At 40.3% G+C, this 20,299-nt stretch overlaps 1 long non-coding RNA gene across 2 annotated transcripts in view; it reads left to right on the top strand.

Moving 5' to 3' along the window:
* Positions 1–1,495: 1,495 nt before the first annotated feature.
* Positions 1,496–20,299, top strand: part of LOC133538659 (uncharacterized) — a 68,338-nt gene continuing 49,534 nt past the window's right edge. Inside the window, exon 1 of one of the 2 annotated variants that reach the window (XR_009803077.1) lies at positions 1,496–1,585. This is a non-coding gene — a long non-coding RNA (uncharacterized LOC133538659). Of the gene's footprint in view, positions 1,586–1,802; positions 1,922–20,299 lie in introns of those variants that run through there. The other variant, XR_009803071.1, reaches the window with a different exon arrangement.

Here is a 20,299-nt window from a genome sequence, read left to right as displayed (position 1 = left end):
TTTACTAAATTACAATTTTAAATTTCCCGGGAATTTCGTCTTCGAAACGTTGTGTAATGATGTCGTGTACGCAAGACGTCACAGGTTTTTAGAAAGTATGAGCGCTACGCACACACACACCTAAATGTCGTCTGCTTTAACGGCATAATTACACAGTATTTTGGACATCTGTGTTGCTGAATCTTTTGCAATTTGTTCAATTCATATTGGAGAAGTCACAGTAGAAATACGGAGTTGGGAAGCTTTAGCCTTTAGCCACACAAACACACGGTGATTCCTTGTTTAAAATTCCCGGAGCTGAAACTTTCCTATGGGATCCAAGAGAACATGGATCCCGACCACATGTCAACCAGCAGGTTTCGGTGAGAAAATTGTGGTTAAAAAGTCAGTTCTTACCGGAGAAAAGCTGGGCTTGTACCGTCCATAGCTGCCGTCGACTCCTCTGAGACACTGCGCGTCAAGACACCCGTGGAGACACCCTTCCGACTATCAGGTACTATTAAACTTACTAAAACACTAGCAACACAATAGAAAGATAAGGGATTTCCCAGAATTAACCTAGTAAATGTTTCTAAAAACATCGAAATCCGTCCCAATGCAATCATGTTTTTTTTTTTTACTTTTTTAAAAAAAAATGTTCTAGTCCGTCTCTATCAATATCTTCAAACACAAATCTTTCATCCTCACTCAAATTAATGGGGGAATTGTCGTTTTCTCGATCTGCTTAGCACTTTTTGTTAGAGGCTCCCATTAAAAACAATGTGAATATGTGAGGAGCCATCAACATGTGACGTCATCGTCTGCGACTTCCGGTAGAGGCAGGGCTTTTTTCTTAGCATTGAAAGTTGCGAACTTTATTGTGGATGTTCTCTACTAAATCCTTTCAGCAAAAATATGGCATTATCGTGAAATGATCAAGTATGACACATAGAATGGACCTGCTATCCCCGTTTAAATAAGAAAATCTAATTTCAGTAGGCCTTTAAATGTAAACTGCTTATATTTATAGCCTGATAGACATACAGTTTTTAACATTAAGCAACTTTTTAGTTTTTGAAATGAGCATCCTTTCCGTAGGTTGCCATCCCAAAGCCAACGTTCTCCCCAGCCCTTCCAGACCACCAGGCCTCAGTTTTCTTGGCCAACGAAACATCAGCACGCTTATTGCTCTCGCCGATTATCCCAACTATGTACGGTACATTAGCGAAGTGTGCGATTGGCCAACCTCCCGCCTGCACAATCAACAGAGAGCGTGAACGAATGATCAGCCATTAGCAGGTCGGCTGTGAACTGTGAAAATGGGCTCTCACACCAATGACTGCAGGAGGCCTCCACATGCACGTGCCTAGCCCTAGCAGCCTTCTGCAAGGCCCTGCACTTGTTGTTGCACACACACACACTCACGCACACACACGGTGGCAGCACATGAGGGGGCACGAGCTGCCCTGCCCAATGTAATGCAGTGGAACACAGCGACTAGTGTAGCGTACTGAAGCCCAGTCTAGTGGAGGGCTGTATGCAAGATCATAGCAAGACTTCTTGCTAGCATATGCTTGTGTTTAATGCAGCGACCTGCTTCTGCATGGTGAGTTTACACATACCCTGCAGTGAAGGTACTTTGCTGGATGTGTGTTTAAGTGTGTGTGCGTGTGTGTGTCTGTGTATGTGTGTGTGTGTAATATCAGTAATCAGTGTACCTCAAACAAGCTGGGTATAACTAGGCCTGGTGTGGCAAGAGGGCTGCAGACCTGCACTGGTCTGCCGGCACATGTTGGCTTTATCAGACGCTGCACTTTGACCTGGATATTTTTCTGCGCGCGTGCATGTGTGTCTGTATAGTGTGAGTGTGTGTGTTTGTGTGTGTGTGTGTGTATAGTTGTGTGTCTTGGAGTCTCCACCTCCAGATGAGCGACAAGCTAAGGTAAAAAGACAACAGGAAGTAGATGACTTTGTGGGTTTGCTGTGTTTCGTTGGGGTCTGCTACATGCATGCATTGCAAAGTTCCTCCAGTGTGTGTGTGTGTGTGTGTGTGTGTGAGAGAGAGAGAGTGTGTGTGTGCGTGCGTGTTTGAAAGTGGAAATTTAGGCAGCACGAGTATGGCTGCCATAGACTGGATGCCTTTGGAGCCGGCAGCATGTCGAGGATTATTGCAAGACATATGCACTATTTAAAATGGAAAATGATCATTCCTACTTTATTTGATTATTCCTTTAGAATTGTTCGAATTGCTACTACTTAATATCAATAATAATACGCATGTATTGACAAATGTATTGTATGTTTAAGTCCTCATAAGGGGAAATCAAGTATGAAATAATGTATTTATTTATTTTTAAATATCCATAACATTTATGCTTTTAGCACAACTGTCATTGTTTTTTTTGTCAGTTAGTTAACAGTATTATGCAAAAACTAATAAAAAATTCCATGAAACTTTTTAACAACTGCTAGCCAAGAATGTACAACAATTCTTCTCAACAAAAGAGGAGAAATATAACCTTAGAGGAAAATATAATATAAAACATGTGTATGCTCGTACAACACTTAAAACCTTTTGCATAAAATTATTAAATTAAATTATGGAAGGGATTAAGCAAAGAAATCAAACAAAGCACCAATATGATTCAGTTTAAGAGGCGTTTCAAACTACAAGTGTTCACAAATTACACAGAGCAAGAATTAAGATGAACATCTTGAACCCTTTTTTTGATTTTTCTTATTTTTTTTAAAATTGAGACAAAGATTATTTATGTATTGAATATTTGTATGATTACTATGGTATATAATTATTTATTATTTATTTGTTCACTGTTCTGTTACAGAGAACAAGGAAATAGGACACAATTGCTATTATATGAAAATGGGTAGGATTAAATAAGCTCAGCTTCTTCCTACTCCTTTTCGGACGTTCTGTAACGAAACAACTGGAATTGTGTGAAGCATTACATTGTATCGTATGCATGTTCCAAATAAACTGAAACTGAACTAAACTGACCTGAACATTCAAAATATAAAAAAATCAAATCAAATATATCTATTTGATTGATTGATTGATTAATAAATAAAAGTGGAACGAATCAAAAATATTTGTTTAATATTTGTGTAATTTCAAAAGGAATAATGCATGCATTTTAACGACAAAAAAGATTGATTGTTAGGCCTTGTCGGCGGTCTGTGCTCTTGTGGTTTTGCAGAAAATAGAAATGGACCAATGGATCCTTCTGGAACTCTATAGCACTATGTGGTACGGGTACCATTAGTGCTACACAGGCTCCATCTAATGGTACGCCAAAATAATCATTTAATTAAGTGATTATTAGGGCTTCACGGTGGCAGAGGGGTTAGTGCGTCTGCCTCACAATACGAAGTTCCTGCAGTCCTGGGTTCAAATCCAGGCTCGGGATCTTTCTGTGTGGAATTTGCATGTTCTCCCCGTGAATGCGTGGGTTCCCTCCGGGTACTCCGGCTTCCTCCCACTTCCAAAGACATGCACCTGGGGATAGGTTGATTGGCAACACTAAATTGGCCCTAGTGTGTGAATGTGAGTGTGAATGTTGTCTGTCTATCTGTGTTGGCCCTGCGATGAGGTGGCGACTTGTCCAGGGTGTACCCTGCCTTCCGCCCGATTGTAGCTGAGATAGGCGCCAGCGCCCCCCCGCAATCCCGAAAGGGAATAAGCGGTAGAAAATGGATGGATGGATGGAAGTGATTATTATTGTATTTTTTGATAGTCAAACAGTCAATCAATCAGTCAATATTTATTTATATAGCCCTGAATCACAAATGTCTCAAAGGACTGTACAAACCACTACGACTATGACATCCTCGGAAGAACCCACATAAGGGCAAGGAAAACACACACCCAGTGGGCAAGGAGAACTCACACCCAGTGGGACGCCAGTTACAATGATGACAATAAGAACCTTGGAGAGGACCTCATATGTGGGCAACCCCCCCACCCTCCGCTAGGGGACCGAAAGCAATGGATGTCGAGCGGGTCTAACATGATACTGTGAAAGTTCAATCCATAGTGGCTCCAAGACAGCCGCGAGAGTTCAGTTCAAAGCGGATCCAAGACAGCAGCGAGACTCCCGTCCACAGGAAACCATCCCAAGCGGAGTCGGATCAGCATCGTAGAGATGTCCCCAACCGATACACAGGCGAGCGGTCCATTCTGGGTCCCGACGAGCGGTCCATCCGGGGTCCCGACTCTGAACAGCCAGTACTTCATCCATGGCCATCGGACCGGACCCCCTCCACAGGGAGGGGGGGGACAGAGGAGAAAAAGAAAAGAAGTGGCATATCAACTGGTCTAAAAAGGAGGTCTATTTAAAGGCTAGAGTATACAAATGAGTTTTAAGGTGAGACTTAAATGCTTCTACTGAGGTAGCATATCGAACTGTTACCGGGAGGGCATTCCAGAGTACTGGAGCCCGAAATGAAAACGCTCTATAGCCCGCACACTTTTTTTGGGCTTTAGGAATCACTAATAAGCCGGAGTCCTTTGAACGCAGATTTCTTGACGGGACATATGGTACAATACAATCAGCAAGATAGGATGGAGCTAGACCGTGTAGTATTTTATACGTAAGTAGTAAAACCTTAAAGTCACATCTTAAGTGCACAGGAAGCCAGTGCAGGTGAGCCAGTACAGGCGTAATGTGATCAAACTTTCTTGTTCTTGTCAAAAGTCTAGCAGCCGCATTTTGTACCAACTGTAATCTTTTAATGCTAGACATGGGGAGACCCGAAAACAATACGTTACTGTAGTCGAGACGAGACGTAACAAACGCATGGATAATGATCTCAGCGTCGTTAGTGGACAAAATGGAGCGTATTTTAGCAATATTACGGAGATGAAAGAAGGCCGTTTTAGTAACACTTTTAATGTGTGACTCAAAGGAGAGAGTTGGGTCAAAGATAACACCCAGATTCTTTACAGAGTCGCCTTGTTTAATTATTTGGTTGTCAAATGTTACAGTTGTATTATTAAATAGAGGTCGGTGTCTAGCAGGACCGATAATCACCATTTCCAATTTTTTGGCGTTGAGTTGCAAAAAGTTAGCGGACATCCATTGTTTGATTTCATTAAGACACGCCTCCAGCTGACTACAGTCCGGCGTGTTGGTCAGCTTTAGGGGCATGTAAAGTTGGGTGTCATCAGCATAACAGTGAAAGCTAACACTGTGTTTGCGTATGACGTCACCCAGCGGCAGCATGTAAATGCTGAACAGTGCAGGGCCAAAGACTGAACCCTGGGGAACTCCACATGTTACCTTAACATAGTCCGAGGTCACACTGTTATGGGGGACGCACTGCACCCTGTCAGTGTTTCTGTTCAAACTGTTTTATAATGTTACATTGGCCAAAAATATTCAATATGCTTGTTAATGAAAACTTCTGCCTTGTTTTTAATGAATACTTGGGTTTACTGCGCTGCTGTATTTTAATGTTGGTCATTATGGTGGCACTTGGATAGCTAAGTGTTTTTCTAAGGTGTTTTTTGGTGATAGAAGTTTGAGAAGCACTACTTTATAGCATCAAGAGAATAATTTGCACAGCATTTAGGGTTTTTTAAACCCAAACCAGAATCTCTGAAGCAAGCAGCCTGAATGTCTGTATGTCTGTAGTGCATGGATTGAGCAAACAGTTTGAAAAAGTTTCTTTGTTAAGTATGCAGCCTGACACATGTGCACAGCTTCATAACTCAGGTCAGGCTTACAGCAAACACACTCTGTTTTGTCTTCCAGAGCCAGAGATGGCACATTAGTCATGACAGAGAAACCAACACAATGTGTGAACAATTTTCTTCTTTATTGACTTTGACAGTGTCGAGGTGCAGGAATAAATCAGGCAAAAGAAGCGAAATAGCGGCATTCAACCTCGTACTTATCTGCTTTTTTTTCCCACTTTCACACCCTGCTCTAATTTCACACTATGGCTGCGTGATGGCTCGTATTGTCGAGTCTCGAATCAGTGGACCAGTGGATCAGAGCGGACTCGGGGGCCGCTAACTTGGGGCCCAGAGCTCTGCACAGGGGGCGCCTACGTGTGCATGGCTAATTTGGTTGTTATTGCCGCTACCAATTGAGGCAAAGCGTGTTGGTTGGCGGCGGCGGCCAGGTTTTACTTCCACTCGCTAGTCTAAATGTGCACACGGAGGCTGATGTGAACTCCCTCTGGACCCCCCCCAACACACCACCAACATTCCTGAATCTCTTCCGTGACCCTCTGACAACATTAAAATAGGTTGTTTCATTTCATTGATGGCGATGCTTATGCCTGGATGACAATGCTTCTCTTCTGATTGGTGCACATCGCATGCACTGATGGCTTTACTTTGACAAACAAGAGCTTGTTAGCACACACTGTCAACACAGACACATAGGAGCAGTAAAAGACAGACCTCAGCCAAGGCCAAACTACTATTTTTTTAATAAAGCAGAGCAGGGAAATAACCACAGGCACCAACAATGTATTGATTTTGAACATAAAAAACCTACTGAGCCCCTAATGGGACATGGAGGGGAAAAAATGTTTTGCGTGATTTCGCAAAAGGTTTTTTTCCTATGTCAGTGAACCGGAAGTAAAACAGACACAGCGATGGTGAACCGGAAGTGATTTACAACCTTCTTAATACAGTTTTTAAAACCCTGATAGCTCTTTAGACAACCACATAGTTACCTTTACACTCTTGTCATCCAGTATTGTGACGTTGCCAGAGGCTGAGCCAATCATTGGTCATAATACTGAATAGCGTCCTCTGATTGGTTTGGTGTCATCTAGACTTAGACTTAGACTTAGACTTCTTTTTAATTGTCATTCAAATTTGAACTTTACAGTACAAATAAGAACAAAATTGTGTTGCATTAGCTCTTGATAGTGAAGGATAAAAAAAAAAAACAGTAAGGTGCAGGTATAGATAAATAGATTACTGTACAGATAAATACATTGCACTTTTTCACATGCGTCCATGTTTATGGATGTATGTTGTATTGTCTTTTTTATTCCAGCGAGTTAATCCATTTTGGGTGGAGTTGAGGGGATAATTTAATTATGATGCGTTCAAGAGTCTTACTGTTCCCTCTGGGGACTCCGGCTTCCTCCCGCTTCCAAAGACATGCACCTGGGGATAGGTTGATTGACAACACTAAATTGGCCCTAGCGTGTGAATGTGAGTGTGAATGTTGTCTGTCTATCTGTGTTGGCCCTGCGATGAGGTAGTGACTTGTCCAGGGTGTACCCCGCCTTCCGCCCAATTGTAGCTGAGATAGGCGCCAGCGCCCCCCGTGACCCCAAAAGGGAATAAGCGGTAGAAAATGGATGGATGGATATATATATATATATTTACATATAATATGATGAATAAATGGGTTGTACTTGTATAGCGCTTTTCTACCTTCAAGGTACTCAAAGCGCTTTGACACTACTTCCACATTTACCCATTCACACACACATTCACACACTGATGGAGGGAGCTGCCATGCAAGGCGCTAACCAGCACCCATCAGGAGCAAGGGTGAAGTGTCTTGCTCAGGACACAACGGACGTGCAGAGGTTGGTACTAGGTGGGGATTGAACCAGGGACCCTCGGGTTGCACACGGCCACTCTCACGCCGCGCCACGCCGTCCCTGTATATATATATATATATATACATATATATATATATATATATATATATATATATATATATATATATATATATATATATATATATACAGTATATGTATATATATACAGGTTTATCCTAAACTGCTGCACACAAAATATTGCATGCACTCTACTGTGTTGTCTGCGCAAATTTTTCTTTTGACAACTATTATCAAATCCCCTTCGATATCTGTAGTACTGTACGTACTGTATGTTAGCAGGCCTTCCAAAGCATTTTGACCACAAGCTGATTGGAGCGCCACAAATGTTATTTTCATGTACATTACCTTCACTTTTAACGTAATAAAATATGCTAGAGTAATGGAAAAATAGCCGTAAATTCCTTAACATAAACAATTATTCCATACAATTTCATTATACTGTAATTAAAAAGTACTCCCCAAACTTTATTAGTGACGATACGTACAATGAACTTCCATTTTCTCACTGTTACTGTTGCTCTTTCTACTAATTTTTTGCCTGTAAAGGGAAAATCAAATCCTCCCACACTCGACACAGTTCAATCAAAGTGCTTCTCGGCCTACAAACAAACAGCTCATCATAGCATTAACACAACTCACACACATAAGAACAATGCATGCACTTATTAGTTAAAGTCTCTGCTTGCAAACGTCTCGTCTCTAGGATGCAGTCAGTGACTGTGTGATGTGGACACTGTGTGTGTTGTCGCCAAACTAATGCGTGAGCTTAAAGCAGCTGATGGTTGAGCTTCTAACTCTCGCACTATAGGCTTTTGGCGACTCGTGTCTGCCTGATGTGCCATCAGTTGGGGATCATCGTGCGGATGCAGGCATGGAGTCCTGATAATGAGCAACAGGACTGAGTGCAAATCTCACAGATGCATGTGCTGTAAAATGTGAGCCCTTCCAACTGGATTTACCTGATTTGTGCCGGTTTATGCTTTGATGATATACAGCAGCCAGCCTCATTATACGACCTAAACACACTTGTGTGTGCGTGTGTTTGTTGTAAGTTCACCAATTAGAGACCTCTTGTTAGAGTGCTTAAACACAAGAAGATAGGATGTAAGGATGGAGCCAGCTAGTGTTCCATGCTTACTTGGGTGTAATGACCCATCAGTGGTGACATCTTGTTGCATCATCTTCTGCTTCCCTTCACTTGACTGTCTCGGCCAGGCTTCTCATCCCTTCTTGCCCCCTCAAGTCATCCTCCAAATCTTACCTTTCTGCCCTGTCTGCATAACTGAGTTATGTAAACAGTATGAAGAATCACACATTCACAAATCATTGTATCATTGTTGTTTGGTCATTCTTATGGATCACACTCAAGGCCCGGGGGCAACATCCGGTCCGCCACATCATTTATTTTTAATGTGATCCGCCACATCATTTCCTGCAGCTGCCGTGTACATTTAAGGTGACCCAGCATGACATTTATGTGGCCCGCCACTTCATTTATGTTGGACCGCCAAGTCATTTTACAAACCCTGTTTCCATATGAGTTGGGAAATTGTGTTAGATGTAAATATAAACGGAATACAATGATTTGCAAATCCTTTTCAACCCATATTCAGTTCAATGCACTACAAAGACAATATATTTGATGTTCAAACTCATAAACTTTATTTTTTTTTTGCAAATAATAACTAACTTAGAATTTCATGGCTGCAACACGTGCCAAAGTAGTTGGGAAAAGGCATGTTCACCACTGTGTTACATCACCTTTTCTTTTAACAACACTCAATAAACATTTGAGGACTGAGGAAACTAGATGTTGAAGTTTTGAAAGTGGAATTTTTCCCATGCTTGTTTTATGTAGAGCTTCAGTCGTTCAACAGTCCGGGGTCTCCGCTGTTGTATTTTACGCTTCATAATGCGACCACACATTTTCGATGGGAGACAGGTCTGGACTGCAGGCAGGCCAGAAAAGTACCCGCACCCTTTTTATACGAAGCCACGCTGTTGTAATACGTGCTGAATGTGGCTTGGCATTGTCTTGCTGAAATAAACAGGGGCGTCCATGAAAAAGACGGCGCTTAGATGGCAGCATATGTTGTTCCAAAACCTGTGTGTACCTTTCAGCATTAATGGTGCCTTCACAGATGTGTAGGTTACCCATGCTTTGGGCACTAATGCACACCCATACCATCACAGATGCTGGCTTTTGAACTTTGCGTCCATAACAGTCTGGATGGTTGTCAGACAACAGAACACTTTTCCACTTTGCATCAATTCATCTTAGATGATCTCGGGCCCGGAGAAGCCGGCCACGTTTCTGGATGTTGTTGATGAATGGCTTTCGCTTTGCATAGTAGAGCTTTAACTCGCACTTACAGATGTAGTGACGAACTGTATTTAGTGACAGTGGTTTTGTGAAGTGTTCCTGAGCCCATGTGGTGATATCCTTTAGAGATTGATGTCAGTTATTCATGCAGTGCCGTCTGAGGGATCAAAGGTCACGGTCATTCAATGTTGGTTTCCGGCCATGCTGCTTACGTGGAGTGATTTCTCCAAATTCTCTGAACCTTTTGATGATATTATGAACCGTAGATCTTGAAATCCCTAAAATTCTTGCAATTGCACTTTGAGAAACGTTGTTCTCAAACTGTTTGACTATTTGCTCATGCAGTTGTGGACAAAGGGGTGTACCTCGCCTCATCCTTTCTTGTGAAAGACTGAGCATTTTTGGGAAGCTGTTTTTATACCCAATCATGGCACCCAACTGTTCCCAATTAGCCTGCACACATGTGGGATGTTCCAAGTAAGTGTTTGATGAGCATTCCTCAACTTTGTCAGTATTTATTGCCACCTTTCCCAACTACTTTGGCACGTGTTGCTGGCATCAAATTCTAAAGTTAATGATTACTTGCAAAAAAAAAAAATGTCAAACATCAAATATGTTGTCTTTGTAGCATATTCAACTGAATATGGGTTGAATAGGATTTGCAAATCATTATATTCTGTTCATATTTACATCTAACACAATTTCCCAACTCATATGGAAACGGGGTTTGTATGTTGTCTGCCACATCATTCATTGTGGCCCACTATGTCTTTATATATGGTCAGCCACATCATCTACTGTGGCTGCCACATCATTTCATAGCTGCCTACCACGTCAGTTATTTGGCCCGCCATGTCATTTATGTGACCTGCCATATTATTTAAATGGCTTGCCACAAATTTATGTGGCCTGCCATGCCATTACTTGGCTGGAAATAATAAACACATTTTTGGCTATGCAATTTGTGTTTCTCACAGCCAGACATGTGTGTTTACTTCCATAACTGACAGTTTAGGCTGCAACTGTAGCCTTCCTCAGAGGTTGGCACGTGATTTTGTAGTAGTCATACCATCTCTGAGGAAGGCAACCGTTGCAGCCTAAACTGTCAGTTATGGAAGTAAACACACAGGTCTGGCTGTGAGAATACAAATTGCAAACTTTTTGAGGAACTAATGAACTATTTTGGATCACATTTTGTTTAATTATAATTTTTCTTTTGTTCTTCAAATTTTGACAGAAAAATGTACTGTATGCCAGGGGTTCTTTGCCTTTTTTACGTTGGGGCCAGGGGCGTCACTAGACCTAATACTGCACTGGGGCACACCTGGGGCACAAATAATTCATATGAGCGTGCAAAGCGCGAAAGCAAAAAAAAATGTATTATCATAAAAAATACATAAATAGTGCTTCAAACTATGAAATCATATCAGATTATGTTGTATGGATCTTTGATTAACCACCTGAAATTAACTAATGCATTTAACCTACTTGTGCACTTTTTTACTCCAGACTTCTAAACTGCTACAAGTAAAAGCAAAAAGGAAGAGCAATGAATCTTTTTGAAATATATATTGCAGTAATCATCTGCAAATTTAACATCTACAAAAGTAAAACAAAAAATAAAGCACCCCTACATCTCTGGGTTCTTTTATATTATTTAATTTCCATTTATGGCAATGTGGCTAATCCTATTTCAGATAACAAAACTATAAAATATACACAAAATAATAAAGCCACAGTAGAAGAATAAATGAACAACTGTTGTGTGTCTGTTCAGGGAATCATTTTCGGAGAAGTAAACTATAACGTCTCGTTTTCATTTTTGCAAAGTGGTCAATCTCTCTGGACAGACATGGAAATATTACAGTAACTGTTATACAGTTGACCAGTGGTTCCCAACTGCTGGGTCGTGACATAAAAGTGGATTGTGTGTCATTTTCAGTGAGTCGCAGTCACATGTGTGCATGAAAAAAAAAAAAAGTTTAGGGAGAAAAAAATCAAATTGTGGCAACAAAACCAGATATTTTTAGCCATTTTTCTAGTGACTATTAGAGAGTATTTTAGCAAAAGGCAAACCGACTAACACGTTGGAGGAGGACTCAGGACAGACATGGAAATATATTTTTCAAAAATCTAAATGGGGCAACAAAACCCGATATTTTCAGCCCTCTTTCTGAAAACAAATACAGAAATGTTACTATTTTTCTGGAAACAAAAGCAGATGCTTTAGCTGTAGTCATTTTTCTGGTGACAAAACAAGATTATTTTAGTCAAAGTCACACCGATTAACAAGACAAGTCTACTGTGCTATTTTTCTGTGAAATAAACTTGAATGGTTTAAAAATTTGGCTCACGACTTGATGATATGGAAAAATGTTTTTCTTCCTGAAGATAAACCATTTGAGAAGCACTCAACTCACACATGCTTACTCCAAATCATCATTGATGCAGAGGTCCTGAGCAGAACCAGCAGACAATGACCAACAGTATGTTTCATGTTGATTGGAAATTCCCCCAACTGCTCGTACAGCAAATGAATATGTTTGTCTTGATACAAGGAATAATGTTAGCTAACTTAGCATCAACTTAAGACAATGATGTTGCCTAGCTAGCTAGGACTTCACTTACATCTCTCATTCCTGCTGCTTCTTCTCTGCTGCGGGCGAATAACTTTCTTAAATCCATCTAGGAGTTACAGTTTGAGTCACATCAAAATCAAAATAATGTAATTAACAAATTGTTGTTGGCTAACGTTACCTACCTCGAGCAGTGATTCTCATCCTCTCTCTCTCTCTCTCTCTCTCTCTCAACCTAAGTCTCGATCCACACGTGAATAAATTACCATATTAAGTAGCCATGTGCTCATTGTTACGTGGAGTGAATACAGTAGCAATCAATTACCATACTAGGTAGTATGTGCGCTGTTGTTTATGTTATGTAGACTTAAAACTCTGAAGCGTTTTTTTTTATTGGTGAAATTTTTACTCGGGCACTGCAGATCAACATTGGGGCACGTGCCCTAGTGAAATCTGTCTGGCGACGCCCCTGGTTGGGGCCCAACTACAGAAGGGCCTGGAGGCCGCTTAAAGTGGAATTGATCTTTGTTTGTAATTTTGACTTTAGTTCACAATCATTATGAGAGACAAGAAGACAAAAGGATTTTTTTTCCCGCTTTCAAACATGTAAGAATCGTCTCTTTCTTGGTGGCTAGCAATGCAGCTAATTGGAGCAATAATTTTTACTTTGAATCACTCTAAAAATGTCAACATTACTCATTTACGTTCCGCAACTTGTGTAATAAGCAAGCTGTAGCGACATTGTTATTGTAAGAGCGAACACTGAAGAACTCTTCTTCTAGCATACTAACACATCGGTGTGCTACGGTATTAGCTGTAGAAGCTAACTATGGCAAGAGATAAGCTAAGTTCTACGTTAACACAAAACACGTTTGAGTTTGTAGAGCACAACACTGCGATAAGTCACCAATCTGTACTGACTGAAAAACATAAGCAATCATATTACAGTATCTGTAAAGTATTAGCCCACATTTAATGTTTTGTTTGTACACAACTAACCAGACAGTTTATGGTGTCTGTCATGATACGCACATGATGTTCAGTGTGTATCATGAACAATATAAAGTGTGACTCAATCGATGGACAGTTGTCCGTTGGGACGATTTCTCCGGTCAACTGTGGGTAAGCACTCCATTTATTTGGAAATAGCTTGGCTTCAAGTACCACATTTTGCAGCTTCGATTCACTTTCACCTCACTCTTTTGGCTTCTGTCTGCTCCAACGTCTCACTCTTTCTTTGTGTTTGCTTCTGGAAGCAGTAGTTCATTCAAAAAGATAAGGTTGTGAATCATCATTTGTCTAAAAATACTGGTCTTCCTTGTTTGTTGCCAAAACTGCCATGATTAGAACATACTCGTAGAAACAGGTTTTGGCTGGAAGTCAGATGTGCACTGCTTTGAAAACAGAAATAAATCCGCCAAAGAATTAGTTTCAGCAATGATTAAAATGAACAAAATAGGGTAAATATTGTACATATTACATGTTATGAAAATGTATGTTACTACATTATATATAGACTTGCTCTCATACTGATTGTGAACACTAGGCTAAATTCCCCCAAAAGTGAAGTTCCCTTCTCAAATATGAACTATTATCATATTATTTATTTAAAGGGGAACATTATCACCAGACCTATGTAAGCGTCAATACATACCTTGATGTTGCAGAAAAAAGACCATATATTTTTTTAACCGATTTCCAAACTCTAAATGGGTAAATTTTGGCAAATTAAACGCCTTTCTATTAATAGCTCTCGGAGCGATGACGTCACATAGGTAATCAATCCGCCATTTTCTCAAACACATTACAAACACCGAGTCAAATCAGCTCTGTTATTTTCCGTTTTTTCGACTGTTTTCTGTACCTTGGAGACATCATGCCTCGTTGGTGTGTTGTCGGAGGGTGTAACAACACGATCATGGACGGATTCAAGTTGATTTACGTGGAGTGTGCCTCGGTTAGCATGCTGTGGGGTTTTGTAGGGAAAAGAAATTTGGCGTGACAGTACCGTACATGTTATCTGATACAGTTGTACCATGTTCTTCAGTAGATATGTCATGTTGAACTCCTAATAAAAAAAATACATTTGAATCAATTTAAACGGGACAACTATTGTGATTTAATTTATATTGCGATACATATCAAAATCGACTGATATGAAAACAACATTTTGCCGCCCAGGTCTACCCACGAAAGAGTATTTAAGGTGCATTGCCCAAAATTTGTTCTAGAATGCCAATCTTTAGTTTAAGATGTTTAGTGAAGCCTTTTAATTTTTGTGTTACACTGTTATCATTTGTAAAGCGGCACTTGGACTGGGCTCATCTGGCCAAGGGTGAGCCAGAGAGGTGGTATCAAGTCCATGGGGTTTTTACTTCATGAATGCACAACAACTTTGATGCTCCTAAACATGCTTTAGGGACACATTATTAAAAAGTCAGTTTTACATGAGAGGACATCTTACTCTTATTGTGGGGATATTTTTGTTCCATTGTGCTAGTCCCCATACAAAGAAATTATAGTCTGAGGTCCTTATTAGACCGTGTGCGCGTGTGTGTGATAAAGCAGTGGGGGGTCAGCTGACGAGTCTTCTCACTAGGACACCGAGGCTGACTTGCCTCAAGCGCTGCTCAGAGCTCCACTTCTGACAGGCGTCATACTTATTGCTCAATGACATTCCATGTTTTCCTTCAGTTTTGCTCTAAGATTGATTCTCTACATATGTCTGAAATATCTCCAGAGCCCTAAAGCAGGATGATGGCCACTGTGGCACACAGAGAGGCGGCCATGACAGACAGAGGTGGTACTGCAGTTGTTAGGTGTTCATAGATAAAATTTGAAAAAGGCAACGAGCCGTCCAAAACAGTAGTGTGACTGATACACACTAAATTCTGCTCTCTTACAAGTCTTTCCTTAGGCATCAATTGTCAAACTGCTGTTAGGCTAATACTATTCAATATAGTAAATATAAAGAAAAATGAATGAATGAATGGACATGAATAATGCAGTACTATGTGTGCTGTATGGTCGCTCTAAAACTATTAGATTAGCCCCATTTACTTTTTCGAAGAAAAATTACCTAATGTCATAGTAATAGTAGTTTTTTTTTTTTTTTGAATTCTATTAAAAGCCTACTGAAATTAGATTTTCTTATTTAAACAGGGATAGCAGGTCCATTCTATGTGTCATACTTGATCATTTCGCGATATTGCCATATTTTTGCTGAAAGGATTAAGTAGAGAACATCCACGATAAAGTTCGCAACTTTTGGTGCTGACAAAAATAGCCCTGCCTCTACCGGAAGTCGCAGACGAGGACGTCACAAGTGTGGGGGCTCCTCACATAATCCCATTGTTTTTAATGGGAACCTTCAACAAAAAGTGCTATCCGGACCGAGAAAATGACAATTTCCCCATTAATTTGAGGAAGGATGAAAGATTTGTGTTTGAGGATATTGATAACGACGGACTAGAAAAAAAAAAAAAAAAGTAAAAAAAAAAAAACGCGATTGCATTGGGACAGATTCAGATGTTTTTAGACACATTTAGTAGGATAATTCTGGGAAATCCCTTATCTTTCTATTGTGTTGTGAGTGTTTTAGTGAGTTTAACAGTACCTGATAGTCGAGGTGTGTCTCCACGGGTGTCTTGACGCCATTGTCTCAGTGGAGTCGACGGCAGCTATGGACGGCACAAGCTCAGCTGATCTCCGGTAAGAAGCGACTTTTTACTACAATTTTCTCACCGAAACCTGCTGGTTGACATTCGGTCGGGATTCATGTTCGCTTGACCACGCTCTGATCCATAGTAAAGTTTCACCTCCCGTAATTTTAAACAAGGAATCACCGTGTGTTTGTGTGGCTAAAGGCAAAAGCTTCCCAACTCCATATTTCTACTTTGACTTCTCCAATATTAATTGAACAAATTGCAAAAGATTCAGCAACACAGATCTCCAAAATACTGTGTAATTATGCCGTTAAAGCAGACGACTTTTACCTGTGTGTGTGCGCAGTGCTCATATTTCCTAAAAACCCGTGACGTCTTGCGTACACGTCATCATTACACAACGTTTTCAAGACGAAACTCCCGGGAAATTTAAAATTGCAATTTAGGCCGTATTGGCATGTGTTGCAATGTTAATATTTCATCATTGATATATAAACTGTTAGACTGCGTGGTGGGTAGTAGTGGGTTTCAGTAGGCCTTTAAAGGCCTAAGGTTGTCAAAGCAAACTTTTTTATTGGCCAACTACACATTCTAACGACAAAAAAAAAACACATCCCAGATGAGAACATTACACTAAAACTTAAGATAAATTTGATTTGGCTTACTTCTTCTCAAAAATGGTACATGAAAACCAAAATGTCTGACGATCTGTGCGTCTTACTGTATATTGCAGGGGTGTCAAACTCATTTTAGATCAGGGGCCACATGGAGAAAAATCTACTCCCAAGTGAGGCGGACTGGTAAAATCACCGCACCATAACTTAAAAATAAAGATAACTTCAGATTGTTTTCTTTGTTTAAAGTAAAGTAAAGTTAAAGTACCAATGATTGTCACACACACACTAGGTGTAAAAATGTATGTTGTTTCTTTTTTTACACTTACATGTTGCGGTTAATAGTATTCTATCTTTATTTGTCGTTATTTATACTTTATGAATAAATTATGTAATAATGTTCATCAGTCAACTCATTGGTGTTAATTTTAATATATCAAGATAAAAAAAATAATAACAAAATTAAATTACATATATTTTTTATGTAGTTTGCTAATTTTCCCCGACTGGTGCACTAACATCATGTGGTTTATGTTTTTTTTATTTTACATATGTAGCATCCTCTGAAAATATAAAACAATTGCTATCGTGACTTCTAGTGGACACATTTAGAACAGTAGTTTCTTTCATTCAAAAATGTTGGCTCATTTTTATACTTAGCAAACTCATCCCAATGGGTAGGATAAAACCTGTTCGCAGGCCTGTTCTGGCCCGCACGTTTGACATCCTTGGTATATAGTTTCTGAAGATGATCTGTCATGATGAACCTGTGCCAATGTCTTGCAAAATATGCACACGTTTTCGAGTGTGCTAAAGCCCTCAAAAAGATTTAGTTGGCGTAATAATAATAATAATAATAATAATAATAATGATAATAATACGGTATAAATGAAGAATGATCATAGGAAAGTATGTCATATCTCAAAGTGGTTAGGTTGGGCCAGGCGAGTTTAATTGTAGAACACGATTCGTACGCAAAACAATACAAAATACAAATCAAAATACAAAATGTTTACAATTACAAGAAGGTGAATACAATCCTCAATAAGAATTCAATCAGGAAATTGTCATGATTTAAACTAATTTGCTCTGTTAACTGGAACACAGACCTGAGATGTGATTGTTTTGTTCAGATAGCTTAACATATGTCATTTCATGAACAACATGCAACATGTGTCAAAGTGACCCCCCATCGACGATAAAGTTTGCAACTTTTGGTCGCTAATAGAAAAGCCCTGCCTTTACCGGAAGTATGTGTGCATGACGTCACGAGTTGCAGGTCTCCACACATCCTCACATTGTTTATAATGGGAGCCACCAGCAGTAAGAGCAATTTGGACCAAGAAAGCGACAATTTCCCCATTAATTTGAGCAAAGGATGAAAGATACGTGAATTATTATATTGATAGTGAAGGACTAGAAAAAAAAAAAAAGCGACGGCTCCGGGCGGCGGCAGTGTGAGTGTTTCAGATGTAATAAGACACATTTACTAGGATAATTCTGGAAGATCCCTTATCTGCTTAGTGTTTTAATAGTGTTTTAGTGAGGTTTTAAAGATTGTAAAGACATACCTCGAGGTCGGATGGCTGTGGTGAACACGAAGTGTCTCAGAGAGAAGCCGAGGAGCCAAGCTCACAGCTGCCTTTTAAACAGCTGCTGCAGGACGACGAATAATTCAATGATTTCTCCATCCAAAAACATGCTGATTGACATAGAGAAAACATGTTCGCTTGACCGCTCCACTTCACAACAAACAAAGAAACACCGGCTGTGTCACGGTGCTAAAGACAGCTGCAATCCGCTGCTTTCCACCAACAGCATTGTTTTTTATAGTCTCCATTATTAAATGAACAAATTGCAAAAGATTCAGCAACACAGATGTCCAAAATACTATATAATTATGCGGTAAGGGCAGACGACTTTTAGCCGCTAGTGGTGCAGTGCTAATATTTCCTAACAGCCCGTGACGTCACACGTACGCGTCATCATTCCGCGACGTTTTCAACAAGAAACTGGGGGGAAATTTAAAATTGTAATTTAGTAAACTAAACCGGCCGTATTGGCATGTGTTGCAATGTTAATATTTCGTCATTGATATATAAACTATCAGACTGCGTGGTCGGTAGTAGTGGGTTCCAGTTGGCCTGGTAGGGTCTTAATGGATTAGCCCCTGATGTGATGGTGTCAAGAATTACAAAGACACAGTAGTGAAGGTGTGCAGGCTCCAGCTGCAGTCAGTGGGAGCTGTAGAGTGAAAAGGTGCAGAACGACTCTGGGTTAGTCTGCGTTCTCAGTGAAGCCATCTGTGGAACTCTTTGCCACTGGAGTTAAAGTCACAGTTGGACATTCAACCTTTCTCCACACAACTGAAAAAGTGTCTTAAAGGGGAACATTATCACCAGACCTATGTATGCGTCAATATATACCTTGATGGTGCAGAAAAAAGACCATATATTTTTTTAACCGATTTCCGAACTCTAAATGGGTGAATTTTGGCTAATTAAACGCCTTTCTGTTTATTGCTCTGGAGGCGATGACGTCAGAATGTGACTTCGCCGAGGTAATACAGCCGCCATTTTCATTTTCAACACATTGTAAACATTGGGTCTCAGCTCTGTTATTTTCCGTTTTTTCGACAATTTTTTGGAACCTTGGAGACATCATGCCTCGTCGGTGTGTTGTCGGAGGGTGTAACAACACTAACAGGGAGGGATTCAAGTTATACCACTGGCCCGAAGATGCCAAAGTGTCTGCCGCCAGACCCCCATTGAATGTGCGGGAGTGTCGCCACATTTTACCGGCGATGACGGACATGATACAGAGATGTATGGATAACCTGCAGATGCATTTGCAACCATAAAGTCAACAAAATCACAAAGGTGAGTTTTGTTGATGTTGACTTATGTGCTAATCAGACATATTTGGTCGCGACGTGACTGCCAGCTAATCGATGCTAACATGCTACACTAATCGACGCTAACATGCTATTTACTGGCGGTGCTAAAGCAGACATGGCACAGAGATGTATGGATAACCTGCTGATGCATTTGCAACGATAAAGTTAATGAAATCACAAAGGTGAGTTTTGTTGATGTTGACTGCCAGCTAATCGATGCTAACATGATACGCTAATCGATGCTAACATGCTATTTACCGGCGGTGCTAAAGCAGACATGAGACAGAGATGTATGGAAAACCTGCAGATGCATTTGCAACTATATACGTTTCCTTCCACCCACATTTAATGCGAAAAAAACACTTACCAATCGACGGATTTAAGTTGCTCCATTATCACAAAATGCGAAAGTCCTGATCGTTTGGTCCGCACATTTTACGGCGATGCTAACGCAGCTATTCGGCCATGATATGGCTATGAAGAGCGTCAATAGCTATTCGCACAATAGCTTCAGTTTCTTCTTCAATACTTTCATACTCCAACCATCTGTTTCAATACATGCGTAATCTGTTGAATCGCTTAAGCCGCTGAAATCCGAGTCTGAATCGAAACTACTGTCGTTATATCTTGCT

This window comes from Nerophis ophidion, linkage group LG02 (genome assembly GCF_033978795.1).
Source record: "Nerophis ophidion isolate RoL-2023_Sa linkage group LG02, RoL_Noph_v1.0, whole genome shotgun sequence".
Taxonomy (NCBI): Eukaryota; Metazoa; Chordata; class Actinopteri; order Syngnathiformes; family Syngnathidae; genus Nerophis; species Nerophis ophidion.
The sequence above is the reverse complement of the archived record's forward strand: the minus strand, read 5'-3'. Positions and strand labels throughout refer to the sequence as shown.